This window comes from Erinaceus europaeus, chromosome 7, assembly GCF_950295315.1.
Source record: "Erinaceus europaeus chromosome 7, mEriEur2.1, whole genome shotgun sequence".
Taxonomy (NCBI): domain Eukaryota; kingdom Metazoa; phylum Chordata; class Mammalia; order Eulipotyphla; family Erinaceidae; genus Erinaceus; species Erinaceus europaeus.
Genome location: NC_080168.1, coordinates 4,450,574 through 4,469,896, shown reverse-complemented (window position 1 = coordinate 4,469,896; position 19,323 = coordinate 4,450,574).

The window sequence follows — 19,323 nt, the reverse complement described above, 5'->3', positions numbered from 1 at the left end:
GTTGGTTACCTCACATGAGTCAAGTTATTCAGCCATATCTACTATTTCTCCATTCTCTTCCATAAAATTTGACTATACCATTGCCCACCTCTCAGTAATAATGGGAGAAGATTATGTAAAGTGTTTTTGGGGGCACACTACTCTACTTCTGCTCACACTATGAAGTGAAGGCCTGATTTAGTCCTCTGGTACATTACATCCATGACAGTAATTAAATGTGGACATACTGGGAGAATTTGGAAAGAAAATGCAAAGCTCTTTGCAAAATGACAAATCTATAATAAATGTTCACTGGGAATAATGCCTCAGTTCAATCACCTGGTCAGTATTTATCAAGAGGTCCCTGCTCTCCAAGCACTGTTCTTGTAACTAACTAAGGATGTGTCCATGAGAAACACAGACTAGGCTCTCACATGCTAGTGAGGCCAAGAAAACAAGGTACGTGTGAGTGATCTGATGTCATATGACAAAAAAGGGTGCAAAACACTAAGGCCGGGTCTGAGTTTAAACAGGGTGGTAAATAAATGGCCACCAAAAGTTAAAACATATAAGCAGTCTTAGCTGACCTAAATGAGAAGGGAGGGGCCAGCTCTGGGCTGGTGGTACGCTCCTATGAGTGCACATGTTACCATGTGTAAAGACCCGGGTTGAAACACAGTGGATGCTCCTGTGGGCCTCTACAGGACCTTGCCCTCAATGTGGGTCAACAAAGGTAGAGACTGACTCATTCTCTAAAAGGAGGTTGGGTCAACAGACTCTCCCACTTGAGTAAGATGGGTCCTACAATGAGTGCAGCCTAGAATGTTCCAAGTCATGACCACAGAGTGTGAGCTCTGACCTACAGGGATGCAGAGGTTACACAGGCTCCTGTGCTGAATATGGGCCCCAGATCAAGTTGATGGGGTTTATAGTTAACAATGTTTATATATCTTTCCTATATTTGGGAGCTACTCTCTGCTCTGATAAAGCTTTTTAGTTCTGTTTCCAACTCTAACACCATCTCCCCTGACAATACCTTTAGCCCATCTGTCAAGCTCAGGCAAAAATGGGTAAAGTCATGAGATTCTTGAAATATACTTAAAATAGACCTACTAGCTTTTTCCGAAATGGAGACCCCAAATCTCATCTGCTACTTTCTTGCCTTTAGGTTCCTGGTTATTAAACAATCTGTTCTACTTTGTATCTTAATGTTTTTCAGCCAACAAGTTGCAGATGCTACTGTGACACCAACCAGACTTCTCTGGGCACCCCAGGTTGGGTGAGGCTAGGGCACTGAGATGGGAGCAGAGGAAGGTTAAGTCCAGTCAGAGTAGGCCCTGGAGAGCAATTAAACCCAATCAGAGGAAGTGCAAACTATCTATGATTTTTTAAAGTAATTTTTAAATTCAAAGAAACAAGTTGCCTTAATACAAGAAAGCCTGGACTAAAAACACATGAGTGACAAGGTTGTAAAATTTGTCTAGTGAGGGTGTCCAGAGGTGGCACAGCAGGTTAAGCTCACATGGCACAAAGCACAAGGACCAGCGGAAGGATCTTGGTTCCAGCCCCCGTCTCCCCACCTGCAGGAGAGTCGCTTTATAGGCTGTGAAGCAGGTCTGCAAGTGTCTGTCTTTCTCTTCCCCCTCTTTATCTTCCTCTCCTCTCTCCATTTCTCTCTGTCCTATCCAACAATGCCGAGATCAATGACAACAATAGTAATAACCACAACAATAAAAAAAAAACAAGGGCAACAAAGGGAATAAATAAATATAAAAAAAGATTAAAAAAATGTCTAGTGAGCATAGGTTGTAGAATAAGCTTCATAAAAGAGGAAGTAGGAGGTTTTTATTTTCAAATATAGTTAGGGTATTAAATAGTCTATACATGTTAAGGAGTACACTAGAGAAATTCAGATAGTTGTGCAGGGGAAAAAGAGGCATGTACCTATTATGCAGCACCCATGCATAAAGTGCTGAAGAGACAGTCAGGGGCATCCATAGCAGGTAATAGAAGGTTCAGTTGCCTGGATTGACCAGTTTTGCTCAGATTGTGATCTGGAGTCCTTATCAGTAAGACCCTGTCTTGGTCCAACCAAAGTCAACCTAACAATGTCTGCTCCAAGGGAGAGCTGGTCTCATAGTCCAAACTACAATCCTTGGCCAGTGTGTATATTTTGATACCCTTAATTCAAGTGAGGACATTTCAGTCTTCCTATGGAAAGGGAACAGAGTTTGGAAAACTTACTTATATGATTACAAGATGCACTTGGAATATGTATAGTTATCGTCCCTATACACAGTCACAGCAAGCACCTTAACTAAAATGTCTCTGTTTTTGTACAAAATCTCCAGAATCTGACGGATGTTTTCCACAGAGAGAACCTCTCAGCTCAGATTAGTCACACTTTAAGTGTTCAGATGTCACTGAAGAAAGGAAGGAAGTGAAGGCAGGACCATTGAAAAAATGGAAGTGAGGTGGGAAATTCACACACATAAATAGATATAGAATCTGCCCAAATAGGTGACCTTGGGAGGACTATTAGTTTCCTATGGAGGGGATGGGGACACAACTCTGTCGGTGAGAACTATAGGGAATTATATGCCCCTATTATGTGGCCATTCTCTATGGTGTAAACATAGAGCACTGCCATTTGTAAAAGAATGGAGATTGTGTTCTATATGGAATAGGAAGTCACAGTTCTAAATACAGTAGGAATACCAAATATAAAATAGGATAGATAAAGAAGGTATTTGTGAGGGAGGGTGGCATGATTTAATTTTAGCTCTTAATTGTCACTAAATGGATTTCATCAAGTGTGGATCTTGTTTCACACTTAAGTTGAACAAACAAGCAAGTAATCACTAATTGGTGTCTTTACAATAAAATTAAATCCATTTCCAAAGTCCATCTGCCAGGTTGCTGAGAAATTTATTGCCGGACATTACTGTGACTCCACTTCCTTTTTATTTTTGCATTTCAAACTAAGCCATGGATTCTGTGTTTGTATAGTGGTGAGAGGATGTGTGTAGTTATCCAGTGCCAAGAGACTCTCTTCCAAGGCTCAGTCCACTCCATTCATTGCCATGAATTCTGTGTTTGTACAGTGGTGAGAGGATGTGTGTAGTTATCCAGTGCCAAGAGACTCTCTTCCAAGGCTCAGTTTACTCCATTCATTGCCAAAGCACCAGAGACCCTACAAAATATCAATCCACTTGGGATGCTCTTGAGATGGTCATATCCATAGTCCAGACATTCCTAGGACTCTGTGGCTTCCATGCCATTCACAGCATAGACATCTGGTACCCAGGCTGACTAGCACAATTCATCTCTCCTATCACAAATAACAAGTTTTTCTTAGGTGTTTGTGACACTCTGGTTTGCCTCACCTTCTCTAATTTGGGGATCAAGTTCTTTCAGTTTTAATTTTCCTGTTTATTTTTTCTCTGTTCTTCCCCACAGAATGCCTAGTCTGATCTTATCAATTACTCAGATTTCAAGAGCTAGGAAGAAGCATATCTTTAGCAGTTCTGACTCTCCTGTCCCATCTTCAGAATTCTCTGAAGCAAAGAATCTTGAATTGACTTGACTACCTGCTCAGAACAAGTACATGAAGAATAAAAGGCAGCATGTGCAAATTAGTATGTCAGTGAATTACCCTACCACACTAGTTATTAATGTTTTACAGAAGACCTTTAGTTGGCCATTGAAGATCTCTAAAAGTCTCTGAGCTGAATACATTCTCATCAAACAGAAATGTGAGCTAGACATGACTCTATGAACATATAAGGAACAAAGAAATAACTGTGTAGGGAACGGTTTATTCATGTGTGATTTTCTTCATGGTTGTGATCTCGAAGTCAAAATGAGATCCTTCAAATGACAACATTGGTATGCCCTTGGGGTTGGAAGTGCAGAATTCTAGGCACTACCCTTGATCAGAAGCTACATTTCAATAAGATCCACAGGTGAATTATAGGCAGGTTCCACTATAAGAAGCACTGTTGTAAGACACAGCAGTTCTAATTTGAAATTTAGGTTTGTTGTCAGTTGGCGAACCTTCCTGAAGAATTAAACCACCAAAGACATTAAACAGGTATCTGTGATGTGTGAGGTGCTGAGATGACAACAGTGTAAGACAAACTCTCCAAGGATTTTGTGTCCTACTTGGAAAAATAAGATTCAAACACTTGAACAGTAAGAATCTAGCAGAATCCAGGCAATAGCAACTGCTTAAAGGGATAAAGAAGTAAGCCTTCAGCCAAGTCTGAAAAATGGGAAGGATTTATTGTTCCAAAGTATAGAACCTTATTCTCTTTGAATAAAAGGTCATATGAAGAATTATTAGAGAGGAAAGAGAGTTCCTCTTAATAAACAAGTCCAAAGAAAAGCCAGACCTCACTTCTGAGAAAAGCAAGAGCTCTGTTGGTGTCTGACTTTGTATAGGAATGCAAGTATAGAATTAGGCAGACTTCAGGAGGAGACTGTTGCCAGATTTCTTTCTGTCTCTCTGTCTCTCTCTCTCTCTCTTTTTGAGGCATTTATGGTCGCATAGTGCTGAAATGAAAGAGCCTGTGAGACATCTTCAGAAGTCACAGCCTGTGTGCCTTTGCAAATGGATGGCACAGATCACACTTCAGATGACACCCATTGTTTCTGATCAGTATGGGTAGTCAGTATGGGTAGTCAGCAGAGGTGTGAAATTGAAAAGACCACACATATACATACTATATTTTTCTCAAGCTGAAATCTTCTACTTACTTCTGCAAAATGGAGGCATGATCCTTTTCTTCCAAATGTCCCAAGGCATTTTGGTGATCTCAATAGGAGTCCAGTTGTTGGATCTACACAACAGACCAGAAAAAGATGCCCAGGTCTCCCCTCATTTATGTGTCTCATCTTCCCACTATCAGAATCAAACTTACTGTAGAGGCCCACCTTTTGCTGAACTCATAATCTTATTTTAGCATTGTAATGGTTACTCTTTATGATTTGTAGGGATCATATAGCCCATAATGCACAATTAGAGGTAAAATGCCTTTTCCAGGGTCAACAGTTCTACACAACTTTTGTAAATATAGCTGGAACCTCCCACTCTTATGATCTGATTAGCTTTGGCAATCAAGAATCCAAGCTATAATTGAATCATGTCAAATACATTTACATTACACATGAATTCAAGAAAAGAACGTGATGAGTACACCATAGGTTTAATTCGGGCTTATCTAATTGTCTTATCCTAAAATATAGCTCCTCTCATCTCTCTGAAACCCACACACTAAATTAGGGATCTCTGGCTGCCAGAATTCATTTATGTTCTTGGATTTTCACTTTGAAAACTTCCAAAGGAGATCAGGAATCCTGCTGATAGCAAAATAAGCCCCAGCTATGAAAATCAAACTGGTGATAAATATGAAGAAAACCTTAATCAGTTCTAATGAATACAAATAGCATAATGCTGGACTGAAGGACATCCAGGGAAATACCTGGCATGATTGGTGGGGGTGGGGAGATTGTTGGGATATAAGAATCCAGAATCTCTGCTTAGGCTAAGCAGTAATGGTAGGGGAAGGCGTATGGAATAGTTTATTCATGCTTGAATAATAAGGGTTTTTTTTTTAAGGTTAAAACTCTTATTTTAAAAATATCTTTATTTGGGGGCCAGATGGTAGTGCAGTCGGTTAAGTGCACGTGGTGCAAAGCACAAGGACTGGTGTAAAGATGCCGGTTTGAGGGAGTCAGGCGGTAGCGCAGCGGCTTAAAGCGCAGTTGGCGCAAAGCACAAGAACCGGCTTAAGCATCCCGGTTCGAGCCCCCCGGCTCCCCACCTGCAGGGGAGTCCCTTCATAGGTGGTGAAGCAGGTCTGCAGGTGTCTGTCTTTCTCTCTCCCTCTCTGTCTTCCCCTCCTCTCTCCATTTCTCTCTGTCCTATCCAACAATGACGACCTCACTAACAACAATAATATCTACAACAATAAAACAACAAGGGCAACAAAAGAGAGTAAATAAATATAAAAAAAATTTTTTTAATTAAATAAAAAACAAACAAACAAAGATCCCGGTTTGAGCCCCCGGCTTCCCACCTGCAGGGGGGTCGCTTCATAGGCGGTGAAGCAGGTCTGCAGGTGTCTATCTTTCTCTCCCCCTCTCTGTCTTCCCCTCCTGTCTTGATTTCTCTGTCCTATGCAACAACAATGACAGAAATGGCAACAACAGCAATGATAACAATAACAGTAAACAAACAAGAAGGGCCATAAAAGAGAAAAAATATATATCTTTATTTAAGGTAGCACGAACTTGCACTTAACAGCTAGCACGTAGAGTAGGAAACTCTTGAAAGAATGGCACATTGAAGTCTGTAGCAGAAATCAGTCCAACCAAATGACAGTACATACTAGTTAAACTGGTTCTCAAGTTAGACTTCCTGGGCTCAGATTCTATTTTTTTTTTCAGTTTATTCCAACATCTGGTAGAATCATCTGTGTTGTATTGACTCAAAATCTGTGTGTTTCACTGGCTCCATGACCTAACATTCTATATGACAAAGTAATATTAATTCTGTGCCTATAAATCAGTAGATCAATAGGCAGACAGGCAGGTTAGCAGACGGTTAGTAGAAGACAGTAGATGATTGATAGATGGATAGATAATCAACTGATAGAGACAGAAAAGTAGAATTTAATACATGAAAACTGACAACATTGCTACTTAAATGTGGAGTTTTATACCTAAGAAGGAATCATGACAGTCAGACATGTTCTGACTTAACAACAGTGTCCACCATTCATCTTCTAGTCCACAATATTATCAAAAGAGTAGAAACTTAAACTATCTCTTGATATCACTAGGTTATGGACTTTGTAGAGATAACTTGGCTTAATTCTCAGAGTGTGATACTGAGAAAACTATGCAGTGGACTCATATTTTTTCTTCTTATGCTTATGCAGTGACAGGTCCAGTTATAAAGGAATGTGAAAACATACATAATTGAAAAACTGTGATCAGATTTCTCCAACAGTTAAAAAAAAGTCTGTGGAATTCCTAGAAATTAAGATCCCCAAATCCTATCATCTACCACATAGGTTCAAAGCAACCCAATTCCCTGGAGTTGAAAGAAATATAGTTGCCATCTGACAGGTGAATAAGCAGTATGGCAATGAAAGGAAGAACACTGGGGATTAGTGTAAACTCTGGGGAGGTAAATAATTTCCAAGGTTGACAGGCACTCAAAGGCAATCCAGGAAGACAGATGAGCCATGTTCAGTAAATCTTAGTATAATCCTCATGCCAGAGGCTGCTCTGACATATGGCTGGTGTATAGGAATTTATCACATTTTTGGCTAGAGTCTCTACCCCCCCAAAAAAAATCTATGCATACTATCTCCTGGAGAAGGTAAGTTGGAGCAGATATTGGAAAGGAAATTATAAAACTGTATAAATCTGGGTTCTTTGGAGAAATAGATGAACCAATATGATAAGCTGTTTATTACAGGGCATGGGTTCATAGGATTGTGAAGCCTGAGAAATCCACAGTTCTGTAGTCAACACACTGAAATCCAGGAGAGTCAATGGTCTAGTTGCATTCTGAGTCTGAAGTTTTGTTTTTAACTTTGGAAACCTGTTATTCATTTATCTATTTATCTAAAGATGGAGGCAGAGAGAGAGAGAGAGAGAGAGAGAGAGAGAGAGAGAAACAGATTGTAGCATCAAAGTTTCATTCAATGCACGAGAGGCTGGGCTCAAACCTGGTCTGAACACATGGCAAGGCAGCACACTATGAAACACACTTTATCAGTCCTAAGCCTGAAGTTTTGAGAACAAGAAAGTGAATGGTCTGAGTTCAAGTTTGGGGTTGTTCATAAGTAAGGAGAAAGCTGTTGTCTCAAATTGAAGGCAGCCATGCAGATAAAGAGCAAACGCCATCAAACCACTTGTGTTCTATTAAAATCTTCAACAGATTATGTGAGTCCTTCTACAATTCCCCCAAAGAGGTTTGTTTGTTTTACCCAATTCTAGACTAGAATTGGGCTATTAGAGTCTCATGCAGAAGTGAGATGTCAGAAATAACATTTAGCCATGTATCTGGGCTCTCTATGATTACGTTGACACTTAAGTCAAGTTGACACATAAATTAAGCAACATATGGTGTGCCAGGTCTCCTGAACTCTTGGTTCAGAAGAGCTGACTTCCATATTTTCTTGGGACTTCAACTGAAGGATGGATTTGGGCTCTTATTAAAAGTTTGCTGAACAATTCTAAAGTTGCAACCAAAAATTTTTTTAAAATGGTACTCACAGATCTAAGTCTACTTGACTCCCCTCAGCCAAACTACTGATGGTTCTGTTCCCTAGTAGAAGGCCTGTTGCCCCCATAGATTCAGCTAGGGATTTTTTTGTCTTTCATGTCCCTCTCAGTTTCTCAGGTCCTATAGTTCATCCTTCCTGCACAAGCCAGGACTTCTGGACACAGAGCTTATCACTCAAAAGTTTCAATTCATCTCATCTACCCTTCAGTGTACTGTTTTATAGCATCATCATGTCTAATGATTATCTGGTAGTGAATAAAGCCATCACAACAAAGGTCTGGTATTTGGCTATGGAAGGAAATGGGGCAGCAACAACAGAAGAAGGTTATCTCCTACACAAACTTCCCCTTGAAATTCTTATTAACAGCAATAGGAGGCAATGGAATAGGATTCAATCTGAAGATATGCCGAGAAATCTTGGCTATACTCTTATTTTCCTATCACCCATTTAGTTTTGGTGACATTTTTATCAATTTCCACAGAGACACTTGGGAAACAAAATAAAGGAAGTAACAGCTGAAATATGTCTTGTTGGGAGAGCGTTAATAACAATTTCAGGTAGTATGGCTGACATTTTTGAAGAACACATTCTTCATGGATGCGAAAAAAAAAAACTAGAACAAATTTTAGGCTTTACAGTGAAACGGGGCACTGAAGATCTGGGACACAGTTGTGGAAGACATACTTTAAATGGAAAAGGTGATGTCTACAAAGTTGATTTCCCCTGCAGTGTGAGAAATGACTGTTGCCACTTGTAATGGTAATTTCCCTGGCCTTCTGAGCACATTGTGTTATGCTATCAAGGCTTTCCAGAAATGGGGAGGTAATATAAAAAATAATGGATGCAAAAGACCCTAATTTTGAAGAAACCACCCCCCGGTACTAGGAAAAAAATTGTGCTGTGGTCTCTCTCTCCTTCCCCTCTTTTTTTCTGTCTTTCACTGTCTCCTTCTATCTGAGAATGCCTGCCCAGAGTGTTGAAGTTCTAGTGATGACAATAACAACATTAGTAGAAGTACATGACTTTCTAATCTTATAAAGGTGGATGTTCTGTTCACTGACCTATAATAAAAGGTTCGCCAAGGTAGAATATCCAGTGTGGATGGAGTATGGATTGACCTGCCAATGCCCATGACCAGCAGAGAAGCAATTACAGAAGCCAGACCTTGAATTTCTTCAACCCATAATGATCCTGGTTCCATGCTCCCAGAGGAATAAAGGACAGGAAAGCTTCCAATGAAGGGGATAGGATATGAAACTCTTGTGGTGGGAATTTTGTGGAATTGTACCCCTCTAATCCCATGATCTTGTTAATCATTATTAAATCAATAATTTTTAAAAATTTCTTTATTGGGAAACTAATGTTTTACAGTCGACAGTAAATACAATAGATCATACATTCATAACATTCCCCAGTTTCCCATATAACAATACAATGCCCACTAGGTCCTCTATCATCCTTCATGGACCTGTGCTCTCCCCCCACCCCCCACTCACCTCAGTCTTTTACTTTGGTGCAATACACCAACTCCAGTTCAGGGACTACTTGTACTTTCTCTTCTGATCTCGTTAGTCAATTTCTGCCTGTGAGTGTGATCATCCCATATTCATCCTTTTGTTTCTGACTTATTTCACTTAACATAATTTCTTCAAGCTCCATCCAAGATGGGCTTGAAAATGGTGAAGTCACCATTTTTAATAGCTGAGTAGTATTCCATTGTGTATGTAGACCACAACTTGCTCAGCCACTGATCTGTTGTTGGACACCTGGGTTGCTTCCAGGTTTCGGCTATTACAAATTGTGCTTATATGAACATAGTATACACAAATCATTTTGGATGGGTGTGTTGGCTTCCTTAGAATATATCACCAAGAGAGGAATTGCAGGATCCATTTCTAGCCTTCTGAGAGTTCTCCAGACTGCTCTCTATAGAGGCTGAACCAATTTACATTCCCACCAGAAGTGCAGGAAAGTTCCTTTGACCCCACAATCTCTCCAGCATTTGTTGCTGCTATCTTTTCTGATGTATGACATTCTCACAGGAGTGAAGTGATATCTCATTGTTGTCTTTATTTGCATTTCTCTGACAATCAATGATTTGTATCTATTTTTTCATGTGTTTATTGGCCTTTTGGATCTCTTCTATGGTGAACATTCTGTCCATGTCCTCTCCCCATTTTTGTATGGGGTTATTTGTTTTCTTGTTGTTGAGTTTGGCAAGCTCTTTATATATTTTTGTTATTGAACTCTTGTCTGATATATGGCATGTAAAGATCTCCCATTCTGCGAGGGGTCTCTTGGTTTGGATACTGGTTTCATTTGCTGTGCAGAAGCCTTTTAATTTGATGTTGTCCCATAGGTTTATACTTGCCTTAGCCTTCTTTGTAATTGGATTCATTTCAGTGAAGACGTCTTTAAAATTTATTCAGAGAGAAGTTCTGTCAATATTTTCTTCTAAGTATCTGATAGTTTCTGGCTTAACATCCAAGTCCTTGATCCATTTGGAATTTACTTTTGTATTTGGTGAAGTATAGTGGTTCAGTTTCATTCTTTTGCATGTTTCAACCCATTTTTCCAACACCATTTGTTGAAGAGACTCTGCTTTCCCCATTTAATAGCTTGGACACCTTTGTCAAAAATTAGATGTCCATAGGTGTGGGGGCTTACTTCTGGGCTCTCAATTCTATTCCACTGGTCAGTGTGTCTATTTATGTTCCAGTACAAAGCAGTTTTTATTACAAAAGCCCTATAATACAATTTGAGATCTGGGAGTGTGTTGCCTCCAGTTCTGTTCTTTCTTCTCAAGATTGTTTTGGCAATTCTAGGTCTTTTCTGGTTCCAGATACATATTTGTAGCATTTGTTCTATTCTCCTAAAAAATGTGTCCGGGATCTTGATGGGGATTGCATTAAATTTGTAGATGGTTCTGGGTAGTATATTCATTTTGATGATGTTAATTCTTCCAACTCATGAACATGGAATATCTTTCCACTTCTTTGTGTCTTTTTCAATTTCCTTGAGTAGTGACTCATAATTTTCAGTATATAAGTCTTTCACTTCTTTGGTTAGGTTTATTCCTAGATATTTTATTGTTTTGTTGTTGTTGTTGTAAAAGGAATTGATTTCTGGATTTCAACGTCTTCTAACTTAGTGTTTTCATAGAGGAATGCCATTGACTTTTGTATGTTAGTTTTGTAGCCTGACACCTTACTGCTGTGCTTGATGTTTTCCAAAAGCTTCTTTCTGGATTCTTTAGGTTTTTCTATGTATACTATCATATCATCTGCAAATAGGGAGTGTTAGACTTCTTCTCTTCCAATCTGTATCCCTTTAATTCCTTGCTCTTGCCTGATTGCAAAGAACTTCCAACACTATGTTGAATAGTAATGGTGATAGTGGGCAGCCCTGTCTAGTACCTGATCTAAGGGGAAATGCTTCCAGTTTTTCACCATTGAGTATGATGTTGACTATAGGTTTGCAATATATAGACTCCACTATCTTCAGGAATTTTCCATCTATTCCCATTTTTTGTAGTGTTATGATCATAAAGAGATGTTATACTTTGTCAAAAGTTTTCTCTGTATCTATTGATATAGCCATGTGGTTTTTAGTTTTGCATTTATTGGTGTGGTGGATCACATTGATTGATTTATGTATATTAAAACAACCTTGCAACCCTGGGATAAACCCCACTTGGTCACAATGAACAATCTTTTTAATATACTGCTGTATCCAGTTGGCTATAGTTTTGTTCAATATTTTAGCATCTATGTTCATCAGACATATTGTTTTGTAGTTATATATATATATTTCCTTTTGTTGCCCTTGTTGTTATAATTATTATTATTGTTGTTATTGATGTGCATGTATGATGTCTCTGGACATAGTCTGAAGCGAAGCAAACTGAGGTGGTACTCATTACATTGCTTAGGTTGGGATCAGCAGATGAGATATCATTTAGTATGAATTGAGAGAAGTATGCAGGAAAGTGAACCCCACTCTAGAGGTTCTGGGACTGGTGAAATAAATGAACAAGTATAGCAACAGGACCTTTGGAATATTACTAAAATATGCCTACTAGCTATCTACAAAATGGAGACACCCCCCCCACACACACACACACACAACTCTTCATCTGCACTATTCTAGCCTTTAGGTTCGTGATTAGTCAACAACTTGTTTGGTTTTATATGTTAACTCTCTTTTGAGCCACTAGGTTCTAGATGCTAGCATGATGCCAGTCAGACTTTCCTGGACAGACAACCCCACCAATGTGTCCTGGAGCTCTGATTCCCAAGAACTCTGCCCCACCAGGGAAAGAGAGAGGCAGGCTGGGAGTATAGATCAACCTGTCAATGCCCATGTTCAGCAGGGAAGCAATTGCAGAAGCCAGACCTTCCACCTTCTGAATCCCACAATGACCTTGGGTCCATACTTCCAGAGGGCTAAAGAATAGGAAAGCTATCAAGAGAAGGAATAGGATATGGAATTCTTGTGGTGGGAATTGTGTGGAGTAGTATGCCTCTTATCCTATGATTTGTCATTGTTTCCTTTTTACAAATACATTAAAATTAAAAAAAAAAAAAGAATACGTTTGTAAAACCATATGGTCCATCACTTTTATTCTTGGGAAAGTTTTTGACAATTGTTTCAATTTTGTTGGCTGAGATTGGCCTGTTCAGATTATCTAGTTCCTCTTTATTTAATTTTAGAAGTTCCTAAGTATCTTGGAAATTGTCCATTTCTTCCAGGTTCTCTAGCTTGGTGTCATATAGTTGTTCATAGAAGCCTCGCATGGTATATTGTATTTCTCCGGTGTCTGTTGTGATATCTCCTCTTTCATTTACAGTCTCATTTATTTGAGTCATCTCCCTTTTTTGCTTTGTGAGTCTGGGTAAAGGTTTATCGATTTTGTTCTCTCTTTCAAAGAACTAGCATTTACTTTCATTGTTCTTTTGTATGGTTTTCTTATCTTCAATGTTATTTATTTCTGTCCTAACTTTAGTTATTTCTGTCCTCTGGTTGCTTAGGGTTCCTTTGTTCTTCTCCCTCTATGTCTTTAAGGTGTGCAATCAGTTTGTTTATCTGTGCTTTTTCTTGTTTCCTAATGTGTGCTTTTATGGCTATGAACTTTCGTCTCAGGACTGCCTTAGCTGTCTCCCAAACATTTTGATAGCTTGTGTCTTCATTTTCATTGAATTCTCGAAACATTTTGATTTCTTCCTTTATTTCCTCTTTTACCCAGTTGTTGTTAAGTAGCGTACTATTGAGCTTCCACATTTTGGGACTATTACTAATCTTTTGTTGATTGTTAAGTGTTAATTTAATTCCACTGGGGTCAGAGAAGAAGCTTGGGATGATTTTAATGCTCTTGAATTTGCTGATGCTGTCTTTGTGGCCTAACATATGGTCTATCCTTGAGAATAATCTATATAGATTGAGTAGAATGTGTATTCCAGTTTCTTTGGGGTGAATGAGTCTGAGAATATCCAATAGTTCTAGTTTATCTATCTCCTCATTTAGCTCCCTCATGTGTTTATTGATTTTCTGCCTGGATGGTCTGTCAAGTTGAGAGAGTGGGGTGTTGAAGTCCCCTACTGTTGCTGTGAGCTGTTAATATATTGCTGTAGCTCTTTCAGTACATGTCTGATGTATTTAGATGACTATTTATAAGGTACATAGATGTTAATAATTGTTAAGTCCTTTTGTTTGATTGATCCTCATAGCATTAAATTATGTCCATCTCTATCTTTTTTAATTTTTTTATTTTAAGGTCTACCATGTCAGATATGAGAATAGCTGTTCCTGCCCTTTTCTGTGGGTCATTGGCTTGTATGATAGTTTTCATCCTTTCACTCTGAGTCTGTGTTTGTCTTGTTGAGTTAGGTGGGTTTCCTGTAGACAGTATATTGTTGGGTTGTGTTTTCTGATCCATCTTCCTACTCTGTGCCTTTCAATAAGTGAATTCAGTCATTGACATTTATTGATATCATAGATTGAAGATATCTTAAGGCCATTATTGCAGATTTTTAGAGTGTTCTGATATATGGCATATTTATGGTGGTCTAACTGTTTATAGAAGACCTTTCAGAACTTGTTTCAGGGCAGGCTTGGTGATAGTTGATTCTTTCAACTATTGCTTGTCTGAGAAGGTTTTTATGCCTCCATCTAGTCTGAATGACAGACTAACAGGATACAGTAGTCTTGGCTGAAAGTCTTTCTCATTGAGTACTTGATAGATATATTGCCATTTTCTTCTTTGTGTTTGTGTGGACAAGTCTGCTGCTAATCTTATGGGTTTTACTCTGTAGGTGTCTCTTTGTTTTTCTCTTGCAGCCTTCAGGATCCTTTCTGTATCCTTATTCTTTTCCATTCTAAATATGACGTGTCTTGGTGTCTTTAAGTCTGGGTTAATTCTGTTTGGGACCCTCTGGGATTCTTGAACCTTTATGTCTTTGATGTTATCTAGACATAAAGGTTATCTAGAAGTTCTCAGCTGTTTTATCTTGAAGAATGCTTTCTTCCTCTCCCTCTCTTTTTTCCTCTGGTAAGCCAATAGTGCATATATTATTTCTTTTGAAGTCATCCCATAGGTCTTTGTTGTTGGTTTAAGTATCTCTTAATCTCTTTTTGAGATCTCTTATTTCTTTTTTAGTTGCCTCTAATTTGTCCTCAATCTTGCTAATTCTGTCTTTAGCCTCATTTATCCCATTCTATCTCCCCTCAACTGTTTTCTGGAATTCATCTATTTTGTTACCCTGTTCAGATGCTGTTTTAGCTTGTTCAGCTAATTGTGTTCTTAGCTCAGCTATTTCAGCTTTCAGCTCTCTGATAACCTTGACATAATTAGTGTTTTCTTCCAGAGTCTCATTTGTTGTTTCTGCATTTTTTATGACAATTCTTTCAAACTCTTTACTCATTCCTGTAACTATTTCCTTAACAAGTGTTTGGATGTTGACCTCACTATTTTGTGCTTCAACCTTTGGAGGTCTTTTAGCTGGACTGTTGTCCTGGTTCATTTCTCCAATATTTCTTCTTGTTGGTTTAACCATTCTATATAGTATGTTATGAGGTCCCTCTCTCAGTACTTTTAAAATTACTGATCACTTTTATCTGGGTTGACTTGTGTCTAAGTAAGGTACTTAAAGAGTTCACAGTTGTGGAAATTAACAGTTGTTTCAGTATTATTTCAATCCCTGAGTAGGGGCACAGAGGCTATTATAAGATTCTTTTGTTCTTTGTCTTCACTGTAGGCTATGGAAGCCTCAGGGCTTTTAAAATTTAAATATGCTTCTTAGCTTAGTCACTCATTCCTGACCAAGAGATAAACCAGGGTGGAGGAGAAATAACAGTGGTTATGCAAAGATACTCTCACACCCCAAGAATCCAAAGCTCCAAGCTCACTTCAGGTTCTCTGCCAAACTGGGTATCATTGCTGGGCCCTGTGAGTTTCTATACAAGTCCTGTTTATAGTCTCTAGGTTCTGAGGCAATTATTCACCATGTTCTCATCAGGAGAACAATGTGGGAAGGCTCCCACTATACAGCCCCACTGCTAGGCCACTGAGGTATAGATCATATAGGTATGAGTGTATTGGTTCATTCTCTGTCCCCTGGTATCAGCACAGGGCCTCCCCCCTGCTGCTCCAGCCTGTGAGGGCAGTAGCAATGGAGACTCACAGTTGTATTTGGTGAGTCTTAGGTGAGTAATCTCCTCCCTTCAGCAGTCTTTTTTTGGTAAAACTGACTCAAGGTGGTGCCTCAACTGGTAAACTCCCGGACTGTTACCAGCTGCTTAATCTCTCCATAGGCTCCTCCCTGTCCAAGAGTCACACATGTTTGCACTCACTGGCAATTTGGTGGGTTCCTGAGGTCATTCTAGTCCTGCCTTGTTGTGGTCCCAAGTGATCTCCTTTGGTATTCCTAGTTGACCTGGGAGAGGAGAGGATCGAAACACAGCTACTGCTGCTCCATAGTCCTGGCTCTGGAAGTCCCAATAAATATATATATTTTAAAAGAATATCCAGCCTAGATTGTGGATTCCATTCATGACTACTATGTGATTGCTGCCTGTGAATGTCAAGCTTCCAACTACAAAATCACTGTTAGGAAAGTCAATCATATGCACCAAATATTTTGCAATGTGGAATGTGTCTTCCTTACAAAGAGATAATGATTGTTTACAACCTATGATGAGTATATGTCTTTTGAGAGAGAATATTTTGCCTAATTTTAGATTCAATATTGACTCCTTCTTCAAGTATGTATATCAGATGCCATCCCCCCCTTCTGTCTAACCTTTGTGGGACGGAGGATAAGGCTCCGTGCTTGGCACACACAGAAGTGTACACCACCATTTCTCTGCATCTGGTTTGGGGATGAACTCTGCTGACCAAGAAGAGCTACTCAACTGAAGCTGACCTTGCTCTGTCTCTTTGCTATGTGAATGGAAAATGGTTTCATCCACTTCAGCCTGTGTGAGCCATGTTTCTTCATGGTGTCCCTGGCGCGCATTTACTGTGCAGTAGGTTGACATCTGGGTATGGCTGCCCTTAGTGGACAGGTAACGTTAGACTCTTCATCAGTGTGGAACTTTTCCCTACCATTTCCAACAGTAATACAGATATTTCCTCCTCCTACCCCAGGGTTATCACTGGGGCTGGGTGCTAGCACTATGAATTCACTGCTTCCTGGTGGCCCTTTTTTGTTTCTTTGTTTTTTATTTTATTGGATAGGACAGAGAATAATTGAGGGGGAGGTGGAGATAGAGAGGGAGAAAGATAAAAACATGCAGATCTGCCTCACCATTTGTGAAGCATCTCCCCCCGTAGGTGGGGAGCTGAGAGATTGAACCTGGATCCTAGCACTTAGTACTGTGTATGCTTAACTGGGTGTACCACTGCACAGCCCCTGTCCACCCCTATCTATTCCTTCAACATCTAAGTTATATCTTGAAACTAGAGAACACATTATGTAGTGCTGATTGACTAATGGGTGGTAGAGTGTTCCCTTGTAGCTCCACAAGTCCTGCTAAATTACCACCCCCCCCATACAGGTAACACTGACATCCATGTATCAGTACTTTAGAGTTTCAAACCTTTAATCAGTTTTTATTATTATATCAAATGTGTTTAGTATTATTGTATTTTATGGTGATAAAATTTGTATCTGCATGCCTTAGTCTGGATTTTGAAAAAGCAGAGGATGAAACTTGTTTTATCGTTTCTTAGTTTATTTACTTTTGCCTCAGGGCTATCACTGGGGTTGTTTGGCGCAGGCACTATGAATCCACTGCTCCTGGTGGCCATTTTTTTTTTTTTTTCATTTTATTGGATAACACTGAAAGGAACTGAGAGAGGAGGGGAAAATAGAAAGTGAGAGGGAAAGACACCTTCAGGTCTACTTCATCACTTGTGACATGTAGAACTGGATTTATATGCATGCAGTGAGTTCTTCTGTGAGGAGGGCGGTGCAAGGAGGAGTGAAACAAAAGTAGGAAAGTGGGAGTCAGGCAGTAGCACAGTGGGTTAAGTGCATGTGGCGTGAAGTGCAAGGACCGGCTTAAGGATCCTGGTTTGAGCCCCGGGCTCCTCACCTGCAGGGGAGTCACTTCACAGGTGGTGAAGCAGGTCTGCAAGTGTCTATCTTTCTCTCCCCCTCTCTGTCTTCCCCTCCTCTCTCCATTTCTCTCTGTCCTATGTAACAATGATGACATCAATAACAACAACAATAACAATAAAAAACAAGGGCAACAAAAGAGAAAATAAATAAATATATATTTTTAAAGTAGGATAGATTGATAGAAACATCTGTTTAGATCTGGTATCCTGGGTTGTGTCACCACTATGGATAACCAGGGTCCAGTTGCTGGGACTAGATGAGGAGCCCTAATATTGCATCTCCTGAGAGAGAAGGATAGAGGAGTTATCTGAATGTTCCACCTAACTTGAAGAGTTCCTTCTGAGGTGTGAGGTGCTAAAGCTCTCTCTATGCCACCACCATCAAAGAAGAATGGAGAAGCCATGAGGAAGCCAAGTATGGTAACATTCCGTCTGAGGAAGACTGAGCACCACAGCAGTAGTTTGAGTGAGAGAGGATTTAGATTTAACCAGAAAAAATAGAAAACAACAAAAAGGCAAATATTTTACCTGAATCATAAAACATCTGGTATCTGATCACCAAAAGAAAAAAAAAATCATTGACCAATGTCTTTGACAATTAGTCCCACATTTTTGTAGTTTCATTATTTCCAAACATTTTTGTAGGTCCAATATGAATTCCTACTGAGAAATATTATTCTTGACACTTTTCAAGTTTGAACAGTCTCCCATGATACAAAGTACTGAATTTTATCTCTGGCTTTTATCATAACTTTAGTGATTTAAACGATGTTTAATGCCCTGCCTTAAAAATATACATCATGGTAGATTTGTTCAATGATTTCCTTTAGTTGACCCAAAGAAGTCAAATTCTTAGGTCATAAACACAAAATCAACATACTTTTGAGGGTTTAACTGTCCAAATAACCTCCAGAGAAGTTGTAATAGTCAGAATTTCAAAGTTCTTTTGTTATTTTATACTTTATGGATTTCTGTGATTTTTGCTGTTGTTGTTGTTGTTTGGATTTTTTTTTTTTTTTTTTTTTTTTTTTTTTTTTTTTTGTCTCCAGGGTTATCATTGGGGCTTTATGTGGACTCTGTGGACTCACTCCTCCTGGCAACCATTTTTTTTTTCCATTTTACTGGATAAGCCAGAGAGAAATTGAGAAAGGAAGGGGGTGTTAGAGAGAGAGAAAGAGAGAGAGAGAGAGATGCCTGAAGACCTGCTTCACAGCTTGTGAAGCTTCACACATGCAAGGATCAAACACAAGGGATCAAACACAAGGGATCAAACCTGGGTCCTCTTGCGGGTGAGGTGAGCCACTGCCCAGCCCTCTATTAAGATCCTTTGTAAAGAGTTTTTGTAAAATCACTTGTACTTTCTTGATTTTTAGTTTGCCTCTATTTTTAGTGAATTGATGCTTCAGAACTTTTATTGACAAT